Here is a 13,638-nt window from a genome sequence, read left to right on the forward strand (position 1 = left end):
ATCTGACTGGCATTTCTGTCCTCTTGTTCACTATCATTTTTCCACTTCTGCTCACTAACAGAGTGGATAAACAGATTGTTTTTGTCTCTACAGTGGGCAGATTGACATTTCACTCTGCTTTCTTGCTATTTAAATTACATATCCTGCTGTCATAAGTAAATCCTCTTGTGATACCTAAAAAAATTACATCCTAGCTATTAGAAGAGACCCGAAAACTAACATGCCTACTTGCCAAAAAATATTTAAACATCAGAAAAACACAGGTTTAGTTTTCTTGCTTTTTGTTTAGAGAAACCATCTGGGTTTTTAGCTGCACAACAAATTCACAGCAAAGGCAATTGATGCACTCCCAGCCCAGAAGCAGCTGATTGAAAGACTCTTTCAGGTGCTGGGATGCAGTAGAGGTTGTTACACTCCAACAGCTGTCTGTAGCTGATGGTAAAATGCAATTGATTGATTCACTGATTGATTAATTACCTTTCCTTGAAGTATATTTAATTTGAATGGCGAACAGGGCCATTTTACTCTATTTACCCTGCAGAATGTCTTGAGATGGTAAAGTACCAAAGGTATTGTGCCCTCTGTTAAACACACTCATCCTCCATGGGTTAAATGCTTGCTAGTCTATATAATATATTCTATATAGCCTTCTGGGAATGAGCTGTAGCTTTACAGCTAGGTCTGTCAGCTCATATTATGAGCAGTGTTTCATAAAATTGTTCCTGGTAATGGGAAAAAAAAGAGGTGTTAGAAATGACACCACCACTTGCATGTAGAAGTGATGTGATAGCTGAGTTATCCTGTTGGCTTCATGTGTGTAGCTCATGTGCCTAAAGCTACTCACTGTGTTTGCAGGATTCTTGAAAGTGGCATGATTTTGCCATACTTTGGTTACCACTCTGAAGATGTTTGGGAGACTTTTTTTCTCTCCTTGTATTTATTTCACTTGTTAGCAAAGATCAGACATAAATTTATTAGGCTGATGTTTATTAGGCTTTTTGTTCTGAAAAGAGCAGTGTCATCTGGTGCTTCCTTTTCCTCCCAGGCTTTTAAAATATTTATTTTTTTAATTGTGCAATAGGTTAATTAACTAATTAGCACCATGTTGATATATATGGTCAGGTTTTCCAGGAAGTCCTTTATCTCCTTGTTGCTTCATCCTGGGTGACTTCACAAATAGTCCAGGAGGCTGATTTCACTTGTCCTTCCTTTCCTTCTGCGCTTACGCATTAGTGTGCTTTACTTTCTCTTCCCTATGGTGGATGTCAGAGCTCTTTTTTTTAACCTGTCAACTAACAGGATATCCTTTCCAAAGAAAGTCTCTCATCTGCTTGTCTTCTTGGTTGCCACACCAGTTCCTGAAAGGTAAAGTTCACTTGTTTTCAGATTCTTTCCATGGAAATCAGTCTCATGCGTTGACTCCAGGGTCTAGTAGAATTCCTTAGGCTTATCACACACTGCTTAATTACTTAATTTGAGAGAACAGACTTGCTTTTTTGCATTATATAAATCTGCTCCTTAAACTCAGCATGACTGAGGATGCACACAGCCTTGTTGATCCAGAGTGGAGGTTTCAGGCTCTGGTGGAACTAGTTTTTCCCTGAAGATAAAATCTGCTGAAGTTGAGCTATTTACCTGCTCCTATGGCAACAGAAGTGAGTCTGTGTGAGGTGACCACATTTATTTTGACTAGTTTTTGCTGATCGTGGTTCTTGATGAGTGCTGGAAACCTGGGGCTGTGACCTGTAAAATGAACCTCTCTTGCTCTCCAGATAAAATGTGGTTGGTGGTGCTGGGGGTCACAGGGGCAAAGAGCAGTGCTTAGGAATTGTGTTGGAAGTCTGCCAGCAGAGGTTGAAGGTACAGCAGTATTCAGATAAGCTGTCATTTGGTGCTTGCCCAAGATGTCCCCTCTTGTAATCAAGTCACCAACCTCCCAAGGGGGTGGGAAAGATGGGAATGGTTCTGTTGCTACTCAAAAGAGCCAGATTAGCTCTCTTTGGCATCTCTACCCTGACCATGCACAATCCCAAGAGGACGCCTGTCCTCTGGATCTCTTTCCCTCTTTGGCTGGTCTGTGTGGAGCACCATGGGGCCTACAGCTGTGGTCCTGGTTTTGGACAGAAAGTAACGAAGCTGGGGCTCATGGCTCTGTCATTCTGGCCTGCAATGGTGAGTGGTTCAGAAAGAGCCACTTGGCTGAATGTGTGCCTTCTGTGTTTCTTTTGGTATAAGTTTGTATATTTAATGTATATGTGTCCAGTTAATTATGTGGGAGACCTTTTCTAAGTCAAACAAATAAACTCTATACTGTGTTACATTTAGATACTGTGTTCATGGTGTCCTTTTAATTTCTCTGCTACAGTTCCTGGATTGGGGGCATTTTCGTTGTTTATTTGTCAAGAACCTGTACTGTCTGGATTAGAGTAGGTTTCTGTGTAACTCGTGAACTTCTTTGGTGAGTGTTTGGTGGTATTTGTTAAAAGAAATGTGGGCAGCTAAATTCCTCATGAGTTCAGTGTTTTGTGGCTTTGAGTACCTTAAGAGAGACTAATTCATTCCTGCTTTCTTGCTGCTGGAGTAGGCTGCAGCAGATGTCCACTTTAGTTGTTTGAGGTTTTTTGTTGTTATTGTTTTGTTAGGTTTTGTTTTGTTTTGTTTTAAATTACTTTGCAGCTGAAATGTGTCTTGCTGCAGCTGTAAATGCATCTGACAAAGTGCCACCTCGGTTTTCCTTTCCATCTTTTTTATATAATTTGTACCCATCAGCAATGACATTTAATTTATGAAACTGAGTCCCTGTGCTACATTTCAGTTTTACCTGGTACAATGTAATCCTTGACATTTAAGTAACTCACAATCTCTTGTTTCCCATGCTCCTTTTGTTTGTGTGTACAAACACCCATTTTAAAATTCCTGACCATGTCTCAGAATAAATCCAGCCTCTATTTTACTTTTGGGCATTAGGGTACATAAAAAAGTATTTGCAGTAAACAAAATCTTCATCTTTCAGTGTTTTAAATCCATGTAGCAATTGAATTTGTACTGTTTAAGAGGAGTCTGTCAAATCCAAGCTTGTTTACCAGGGTATCTCAGAGCTGTGCAGATCCTGGCTTCTTTCTTTATAGCAATAGAACCACCATGACTTTCTGCCTTTTCTTTTTCTGTTTTAGGGAGGTTCTCCAAGGAAGAAAGATAAGACTGGCCTTCCCCTCATTTCTCTGCTACTTTTACACTCTTGTTTCTTGACACTTTTGTCTGTTCTCTGGCAAAACCAGGGAGCACTCCAGGATTGAATGACCCCTTTGTGTCTCTAGAACTTATGTCCCCTGTCCTTAGCCTGCTGAAGAAATGTAAATTTGGTAATCCTCATTAATGAGCAAGGCTTAGGAAAAGTAGAGTCAGTGACTGTAGGACCAACATGGAAGAGAAACCTATGGATGTAGATGAAATGGTAAAGCCTTTATGCCGCTAGCAAGGCTGGGACAGGTTTTCCTAATTCTTTGCACAACACGTATTTCTCATCCTTCTTGCAAGTCTGGGCACGTGTGCTTGGGGAGTTTTGGTTACAGAAAACCACAGCATGACATACAGCACTCAGCATCCAAATGTGGGCAAATTTCAGCAAGATAAGGAAGTAAGAGAGTAGGTGGAAGTGTCTGCACAAGAACTTAGGGGCACAATAGCTGCTCTATCCTAAACTCATCACATAATGTGTTCATGTCTTGAGTTTTAGAGATGTTTCTAATTCTACTCCTTTCTACCTTTCCAGCCTATCTGTCTGTAATATCAACTTTAGCCTTTCATCTGACTTGTCAGGTTTTATTTTCTTTTTCTAAAACATTAGAAATGTCACTGGTAGGAGAACTGTAGGCATAAAACAGCCCTCCTGCCTGCCTTGGGTAGAAAGCAACAACTTCTAGATGACAGAGAGTGCTGAAAGGAATCATTTTATAAACACTGGACAATTTTTTTATAGAGGCTGAAATTTCACTGGACATGTGAAATTGCACATAACCAGGAAAACACAACCAAAAGAATTTGTGCAGAAAGCACAGAGGCAAAATACAACATTTGCGTAATGATGATTGTGGCTATTACAGAGAGCTTGAAACCTAGAACATAAAAAATGAGAGCTGATTTCAGTGCATTTACATCCAGTAGCACAGGGAAGAATCAGGGAGGTCAGGTTAAGGATATTTCTATTTGTGAGTATTGACTCTATTCAGGGGGGGCCTTTGTCTTTTTGCTTTATTTAAAGCAAAAGAGCTTCCGAGTTGCAAATTTCCAATGTGTAAGAAAGAAAAGTATGTTACACCAGTGGGCTGTGGACTGATGAGCATTTTGCATGGGCTTGGGGATGGATTTGGCCCATGCCTGCTGTGTGTTGAATGAACACCCATGTTTCTTCAGCTATTTGATTTCCCAGACTGGAGTGGCTTTTCCAGCAAGGATGCAATGGAGCTTTTTCTAGCTCTCTGCAATGAGACCAACAGCCAATTGATTGCAGGATGCAGCACTAATATCAAGATGCTACTGTGATACTTACGTTTAAAAGTGCCCAAGGGGTAAGATATATGAGCTAAAGGTACGTGAGAACATGGGGTAACAAAGGAACAGGAACATGTCTGTGAGATCTAGCTGCTGGAACGCTTTGGGTTCTGTTTCTCCTGAGCTGGCAACAGACCCATGGCAGCATGGAGAATGGGGGGAAAAAAGACTGAGCACACAGGAGAGCAGTCTGCTTACTCCAGAGCTGGATCCTACACCAAGCATTAGAAACAAAGGCTATGTCTTTCACACCACCAGCATGTGTGGAATAGGAATGTCAGTTGTCTATGACAGCAGGGTTGCAGCAGCACAGGTCTGGGGTTTTTACACATTTGGGATTGTGAGGAGTATAAATGTTCTAGCTGAGGGTTTATAGAGGCAGACCCTTGTGTCTGAGGTTCCCCCAAGAATGCATAAAAAGGTAAGTGCTGCTGCTAGGTTATAAAGGGCAGAACCCTATTTGTCCCTGCTTGCATTGCTTGGTGGGTGTTGTGGTTAAGAAACACAGCAGGGGCTATTTTATTATTTTATGCTCTGGCTTTTCTGAAATTTCACTAATAGTGGAAAGGTACCTGGGATGAAACTTTTTTTGAAGGGGTGCTTCCACAAAGAAAGATTATTTAAAAGAAAAAGCTAGTTCCCTGAGAAGTTACAATATATTTGGTGAAACTGTGTGAAACCTTAACATGTAGGTGCTAGACAACCTTAGGAAAAGGGCACTTATTTCAAGTGTTTGAAAAGAAAAGCTATTTAAACTTTGAAGGAGCTATTGGTTTTATTGTTGCAATATTTATGATCCTCTCTTTATAGGTCATGCAACCATTTCCTTCGTTATCCTTAATCTCCTACCAGAAAATCTTTCCCTTGGCTGACAGTCCCCTTGTACTGAGCACTTGCACTACAGAAACAGAAAACAGCAAATCTAAACAAAGAGTGATCATCTATAGCTGCCTTGCTAAGTGCACAACACATCTGCAGAAGGATCAATTGCTCTGATTTAGCACGGCCATTAGTGACATTTTGCCACTGAAAGGAAGAAAATGTCTCTGTTTAGTGTCCTGAGGTATAACAGCAATAATCATAGACATTAGAAATGGGAAAGGTCACTAGGTCATCTAGTCCATTGCCTCAGTACAATGCAAGGCAATTCACCAATATAACTTTTCTAGGACTTGGTAAATTGTGCTACCACTCATTTTATGTTCTCCTTCAAAGTCTAACAAATCTCATAGGAAGGAAGTTAAAAAATAACTTTTTGGAGAGCTACAGTAGTCGGGTGTTCTGACGGACATTGCACTGAAATAATGACCTGTCTCCTAGTTTGTCAAAGCACCTGCCATTGCCCTTTTACAATGAGGACACTGTAATATATTCACTTCCTTTGTTCTGTATTTATGACTGCAGCATTTCAACAAATCAAAGTTTTCTGGAAGGAAAAGTTGGGACTACCTCTACTGGTTTCTCACCAATTTCTACACCACTTTTAAAGATGTTGATTCAGCCACAGAGCTAAAGTTATGCTTCTGCAAATTAATTTCCCTGCACCCAGTGGGGTTACTCTGGATTTAAACTGGAGTTACTGACAACCCAGCTTCCTCTTTGCATCCAAGGAGACAGACTCACAAGAACAAAGAGGGAGACAGACAAGCACAGGCGCCAGCTACAGATGCTGCACCCTGGAGCCAAAATGAGGGTGTTGTTCCAGGCAGGTTCCATCTTGTTTCAAAATCTTCCACATAAGTAGTGCTTGGTATAAGTAATTGGGAATTCACCCATGCACAGCAATGTTGTTAACATGAGGACACTCTTGGAAATGCTGTAGGGTGTTTGCATTGAATATTACTGCAAAAGCAATTGCTGCAACAGAAAGTCTTCTGGAGGAGTTGGGCTCCCTCAATAAACATAGTCTCCCTGTCTTCTTGAACACCTCTCTGGTCTGGAATATCTTGGAAAAGAAGCTTAAATGCATATTTACCTTGCTCTTTGAGCATTAGCACTACCCCGTGGAAGAGGGACCACAGGTTACCACAGATACCAGGCCTGGATTAGGCTCTGTGAGATCCTCAGTGACAATAAGCAATCCAACAGCAGAAATTAGGTGTGGTCTAAGCAGAGGAAGAAAACAGACTAGAACTGAGCTGCTGAGGGCCCTTGAGAGGGAACACACTTTCTTTTTAGCAAGGTCTTTGAATCCAGAACTGCAGTCATAAAAGAACATTTTACTCTCTTTCAGGAAAAAAAAGAAAACTAGCCTCAATATAATGTTGACTTTCTTCTACCAATCCAAAAGTCTCTTTAGGGCAAGACTAGGAGAAAAGCCCTGGGTTTATCTGAAGTGAGGAAGAGAGAACCTGGTGTTTTTAGAAGGGCCATTTGTGCTTGATGAAATCCACTGCAATTTTGATCACCTTTCCTTCCTCATGCAAAAAGAAAATAGGACTGCAGACCAAATAGTGTTGTAGCTCCTGAGCAAACGCGTCTTTTTTGTCCAGTGGTGCCTGCACACAATTTATCAGTGTGTCCAAAAATATCATCTCCCAGTACCAGGAGGTCCAGTAATTGTTCCCAGGCGTGGTCCTGAGGGCTTTGCCCACACAGCCCCACCTTGAACTCCCAGGAACTGATCCCATAACAGCCACAAGGAAGCTGCTGGCAGATTTCCCTTAAGGAGGTGACACAGAAAGCCATACTCACAAACCTGAGTTGACTTTGCTGCTAACTGTTGCAGAAGCAGAGCTGGGATGGTGAGTGAGTCATGGGGTTTGCAGGTAATCAGCTTTGAGTAGTAAAGAAAAAAGAGCTTGGCTCACCCAGCGTGGCTGCTCTTTGTTCCCAAGCTGCTGGAGGCAAAATCATGGGAACAGCTCCTGCCGCCTTCCTTAGGGTTCACACCACCTCACACAGGGTGACCCTGGGCCATTTGGCTTCACAGCTCTTCCTCCTGGCACTCACAGCCTGCTGCTGTCATCATCTCCCTTCTGCCTCCCCACACACCTCTCTCTGCAGGGTCTTGGCCAGGGTCACCCTGCAGCTGATGGGGCGAGGAGAGAGCGCAGCTCTGGAGAGGACAGAACACGCCCTTCTGCACGCAATGCTGGTCCACGATCCAAGAAACCTCCCAAAGAGCTTCCCACTCCCTGCCACATAAGATCCCCACATTTTTTTCCACCATCACCTTCATTCTGTAACCACATTTTTCTAGCAATCTCAATTTTATGATGTCTTTCAGCAGATTTTTTCCTCTGTCTTACTGATGATGCTCCCTTCCAGAATTTTTCTCGCTTTCTGTCCTCAGGTCCTGCCGCCCTGGACTCTGGCTCCTTTGCAAGAGTCAGTGAGCTGTCCAGTTAAAACTCAGACATGCATGGAATTTCTGGTGAGTTTTTTGCTGTTTTGGTTTTTATAAAAATCTAACTGGATGCTTCCCCATGAAACACCAGTTTTGGAAACTTTGGGAAGGAAGCCATGAAGCGGGAATAATATAACCACGTTCCAAAGTGTGTGACAGTACAAATAGTTATACTGTATCTTTGAATTCCTAATTGAAACTGATAGTAACTTTTGTGGTTTGGAAGGGGGTTTTTTGGTGGGGGATTGTTTGTTTGTTTTTTTTGGGGGGGGGGTTTGTTGTTGTTGTTTGGTTTTTGCCTGGGCTGCCTGGAGGAGGCACAATTTTCCACATATTAGAAAAGGAAACTTTACTTTTCCTCCTCAGGTTTTCTACCCTGCATTCTGCACAGTCCATTGCCCCACCCCACAGTAACTTTTCAGTCTGTCCCCTGCTCTGCAGGTGCCATCCTTGTTTCCTCATCTGCTTTTCTGGTAGAGCATTATTGCGGCTCACTGTCTGTGTCCAGCTCAGCAGACCAAAGGAAGGCAGACGCTTTGCTGTTGGTGTTGCTTTCAGTGCTGCTGACAAGTGCAGACAGCACTGTGCTTTTCTGCTAGGGATGGTTTCACTCCCAGACTAAGGAGAAATGGCAGCCATTCTGCTTGCTTTGATCTCATTAATAATAAAGGACAACGGGAGCCCTTTTGAATATGAGGAAAAAGCTCGAGTTAAAAAATTAAACAGCATACTCAATTAATTTAGAACCACAGCAAAGCCTTGGAAAGCTGCCATCTTAAATCATTACACAGATACAACTCCCAGAAAATAATAATTATAATAATCTAAGAAACAAAAAATAATCCTGTGGTCTTGCTGTGCTAATAAGAGTTTGGTATAGAAGGACAGGCGGGAGCTTTCCCCAGCATCAGTATTGATCATACCTGTGTGGTATTTTCCTTTTGCAAGAGCAAGGGCATATATATATGTCCTGTAGCATAGGGAAGAAACTAGCAGGAATGTGCCCCCCAGCCCTCTTTTTTCTTCAAAACCTGATTTTTCTGTTGGGATGGAGCTGGGTGACATAAATGGGTACACAGCTGATGTTATAATTGCTTTTACCTATCAATACTTCATTTTCCTTTTAAATTCAGCTAAAGGGGGCCGAATTTAAAGCCTGCTCAAAACAGTTTTGCACAGGCTGCTACTGATGTTGAGTATCATAGCTCAAACCAAGTTGGTGGAATGGGAATGTTAAAAGTTAATTAAAATCTTGTCTGAAGAGCTGCACTACTTCTAGCCTCAGCATAACTACTAGCTGATAACTCCTATACACATGCTGGTTCACTGTCAGGACTGAAAATAGTGGGGGAAACAAAAGGCAAAAAGAGACTGCATAAAAGATTACAATATTTTTCAAAACATTTTCCTAATTGTCTGTTTTTTTCATTAAAAAACCTCCACATGTTAGCATTGTTTTGCTGAAAATAGCTGTATTTAAAATAGCTTCAAATAATGTTAATGAAGCATTGTTTTAATTTTGCCTCCAGGAAAAACAAAACTAAGTTGTATCATGAATTATTCTCTATTTAAAACCACTGCCATCATATTAACAATTTTTCCCCTTTAGCTGTGGGCTGACAAAATTCTTTCTCCCTTTTCCTTCCGACAATATAATGCAAGCATGACAGCAAAACAAATTGAAACTTCTGCTAAGCACTTTGCCCACATCATGCATAAACTGCTCTTGTTTCTACTGCAGCTGCATGTCTTTCCTGGGTATGACACATAAAAATAGGTAATGTCAAAATAAGCCTACTATATTAAGAACAGTTGGAGATGTGGAGGTGTCTGACTGGGACTTAAAGCTCAGGTCCTGAGCACTTACAGTCATTAAAGATATTTTTACAGTTTTTTTGTAAAGCAGGAACGTTAGCACTAATCACGTGACTAACATACAAATTTGAAAATTACATCTGACATCTCCCTAATTTCCTCTTGCTGTTTAACTTAATTCTAGTATTCATTACTTTCTTTTTACTTAAATTGCTCTTTTCTGTTTCTTCTTTGCTGTTATGGGTGGCTTAGAAAGGAAAAAATAATCGCGTAGAAATCTGCTCTTCTCTATTTTAAACACAAATTCCTTTTTTCTATCCTGATCTTTACAGCTCCCAGGCATATGAAGTATTACTTCCTCTCTCTTGCTTGTTCCCTGAAAAGTTCCATGAAGAATGCACAAGAATGGCTGAGAAAACTTCTCACCACTCAATTGAAGGAAATAGGAAATGCTGAATCTTTAGCAGGTATCTCTGCTGAAAGCAATTATTAGGATAAATATTTTTAAATAAGGATAATAGGTATTTAAACAGGATCAAAATATTTGTAAATATTTATGTTTTATTCCCCTCGTAGATTGATGCCATATGCCTGCTGAAACTTCCCTGAAGTCTTCTAAGAAAAGGATGGATTAAAAAGCAGCTTCCAGGGGAAAGATGTAAGTAAGAAAATAATCTAATCAGCCTGTGTTTATATAAAACAAAAGAACATCAATTCTTTTATTACTTTTTCTATGAATCATCTTTTAAACAATGGCAATCTTCTTTTTCAGTGCTGCCTGCATTTTAGACACAGATAAAGTACAGCATTACATCACATGTTAAATGTTACATTTCACATGAAAACATTTAAACATAGAACACCATAAAGAGCATCAGCACATAGCTGACTATGGCTTTCCAAAAAGTAACCTTTCTCTTAATCACCATGCAGGTAAGTAGTTGGGTCCTTTCCCACAAGACAGCTGCTGCTTAGGGCATCCAAAGCAGAAAAAAGGGCAGGGTTAGCAAAGGTGTTTTCTAATAATATCAGTAGTTTTTGGTGACTGACTATCCAGAGTTCATTTGGGTACATTGATTTAAAAACCTAGCAAGCCTATAAAAAATCATGTCATGGAACTTTTGGAAATAATAAACCAGTGTCAAAAACCCTGATTACAAATTCCAAATATCAAAGCTGTTTCTAAATTCTTGTCCTCTCTCATTCCTGCATCTAGAACTGTCCTAAGCTGGCAGCACTCTTTGTTTGTTTAGAGAAGTACCTTCATGCAGGCTTTTTCTAGATTGTCTCCCTGTCAGATGCAGTATTTATAATAAATAAACTTAATTTTAAAAAAGAAGAGATTATGTATTTTCATAACCTAAGAGTGAAAAGGCTGTGGATTGACCCCAACTCTGAAGTCTGTCTGGCTGCAGTCTGTGTGAAGTTTGATATTTGGGATGTCTACAGGCAGGGTCCCAGCCTGTTTCTGCAGTAGCAAAAGTGGACACTCATATTGCAGTGAGACCACTCCCCGAAGCTATAATGGTTTTTCTCATCGCTTCTCTACCAAAAAGGAAAGAATTTCACCCCAAAGATATCCAACCTTTCCCAGCACCTGGGAAGGCAGCACAGTGGTAGTGTAATACTGACACCCAGTGGATGAAAAAATGCACTGTCACTGTCCAACTTGGTCCCGTTTTTGGATAGGATTGGTAGTGGGGAGGTATGAAAAAACAGGAAGAACTATTTTGTTCCTAAGCATTTGGGCTTTATGACAGCCAGAACCTGTCTGGGAGCTGTGATTCCTTCCAAATCCACAGGTGAACCTGGGTGGGAACTCCTGAGTCATCCATTATAACTTCAGACAAACCAACAAAATCTGCTTGGTTTCTACAGCTCAAATTTGTTTTGCAGTGTGAAACAGGGACAATGGAGAGTGGTATCTTTTGCTCCTATATGCACACCAAAACCTTGAGCAAAATGTGGGAAGAAACACTCACAAAAGAAGACCAATAAGGGGAAAGAGAATTTAAAGAGGGAAATTATTTTATTGGTTTTTCACTTATGGCAAAGATAAGGTCAGCATCTTGGACAGATCTTTCTCTCCCAAAGTGTGCAACCTGTACTCTTGGTGTATTAGTGATTTCTGCTTACAACATGCAAATTTCATGTGGATAGACAGGATACAGACCGTTCCCACACATTGAATAAACAATGAGGAGGAGAGGCAAAGTGCATCCAAAAGTTATATTACTAATTCATATTGATTTATACAGAGCCTTTTGTATTCCTTACAGCACCACAGTAACAAGTATGTGCATATCCAGTATGAAATCTTATTTATATTAATGGGGCTCTTTCCCCACCAATCAATGTAAAAATCAATTACCATTACTGAATGGAGAAGCCATCAAAGGATTCAATGCTCTTTACTGACTTGTGTAGCCTGAGTTTGCAGGGATCTTGTCTGCTGTCTGTGCCACTAGCACAGGTGGCTTTGCTGTGCTGGCAGCTGTCCCTCCTGCTGGTGACTAACCTGTGAAGGGCAGAAGAAGAGCACGTTTTCACCAAACCCCCCCAGACCCGTTTACTAACGTGACAGGCACATCGCATCCCTCGAGTTCTGTGTTCAGCTGCTCCAGGGCTCTGCTGGTCAGGCTGTAACAGGATTCTCCCGAGGAGATCAAATGGAAACATTGCACTGGCTGGCAGCTCTGGGCGAGGTCAGGAAGCGACACTAATCAATGGAACAGCAGTCCTCAAATATGCTGGAGAATGAGATCGAGCACAGAAATTCGGTACAAGGAGAACCTCTGGCCCCAGTTTATCCTCCACAGGCTTCTGTTATCCATGCACTCCCCTGAGTGCTGTCTCAATGCTCCTCTGGCCCTGCTCTTGCGCCCTGCTAATCCCTGGCGCCATGCACCCGCTACTTCCTGCTGATGCACCTCCCGTTTTGTCTTTGCCGTCCTGCGCTCCCGCAGCGCTGCCGCCCGCCCGCTCTGCAGCCCGGGGCTAACATGGCTGCTCATCGCGGCCTTCACGCCACCTCCCAGGGAAGCGTCTCCGCGCCCGCTCCTGCCTCAGCCTCGCACCCACCACCCCCACCCCGCAGTTTCTGGCTGGGCCCACTGCAAGAATAATGAAGATTAGCGTGTATTTGTAACGATTGCATTGAGCAATGACGCCGCGGTCACGGCAAATTCCTTTTCCACAAGTTTTCCCGGTCGCGGGCCCCTGTCACATGCGCAGCTGCCCGAGCCACGTGGGGAGCGGCGGGCACGGGCCATCACCCCGCCCACCGTCCTCCCTCCAGGGAGATTGACAGTGAACCAACCAATCAAAGGCACGGCCCTGCCTTTCCCCACCCCCCCAGCCCACGGTTGCTGTGTCATCCGGAGGGTGACATCAGGGGGCGGTCGCCGGTTGGCTGCGCAGGCGTCAGACAACGACCAATGAGCTTCGCGAGCTGCATGACTGACACCTCTCCTGCCCAATAGCTGTCGTGCGTGCACGCGGAGGGGAGGGGCGAAGCGGAGATGTCGCTGGGGGCGGCGGGCAGTGTGGCGTTGGTGCCGTGTCGCGGCGCCGCTGAGCGGCTACAGCCGCGGCCATAATCCCTATCGCCTGTGCCCGTCACGGCGCCCCGCCCATGCGGCCGGCACATGAGTGCACAAACCGACGTAACCTCGCCTCGGCTGAAGAGGGTCCCAGGGGGCGCCGAGGAGCGCGGCTCGGTGGGCGGGTCTCCGCGTTGTTACGGTGTAACAGGCACATTCGTTCTCTAATGGAGTCGGAGGGTGCGACCCACAGCCCAATCCGTAGGGCGGAAGGGCGGGACAAGTAGAAGCGGGCGCGAGAGTACCCCATTTAAGGGGCAAATCTCGCACCTAACTGGCAGAGGAAGAAGGGGCGGGAGCCAGTGAGGGATGTGAAGGGGG

The sequence above is a fragment of the Molothrus aeneus genome, chromosome 5 (genome assembly GCF_037042795.1).
Source record: "Molothrus aeneus isolate 106 chromosome 5, BPBGC_Maene_1.0, whole genome shotgun sequence".
Classification (NCBI taxonomy): domain Eukaryota; kingdom Metazoa; phylum Chordata; class Aves; order Passeriformes; family Icteridae; genus Molothrus; species Molothrus aeneus.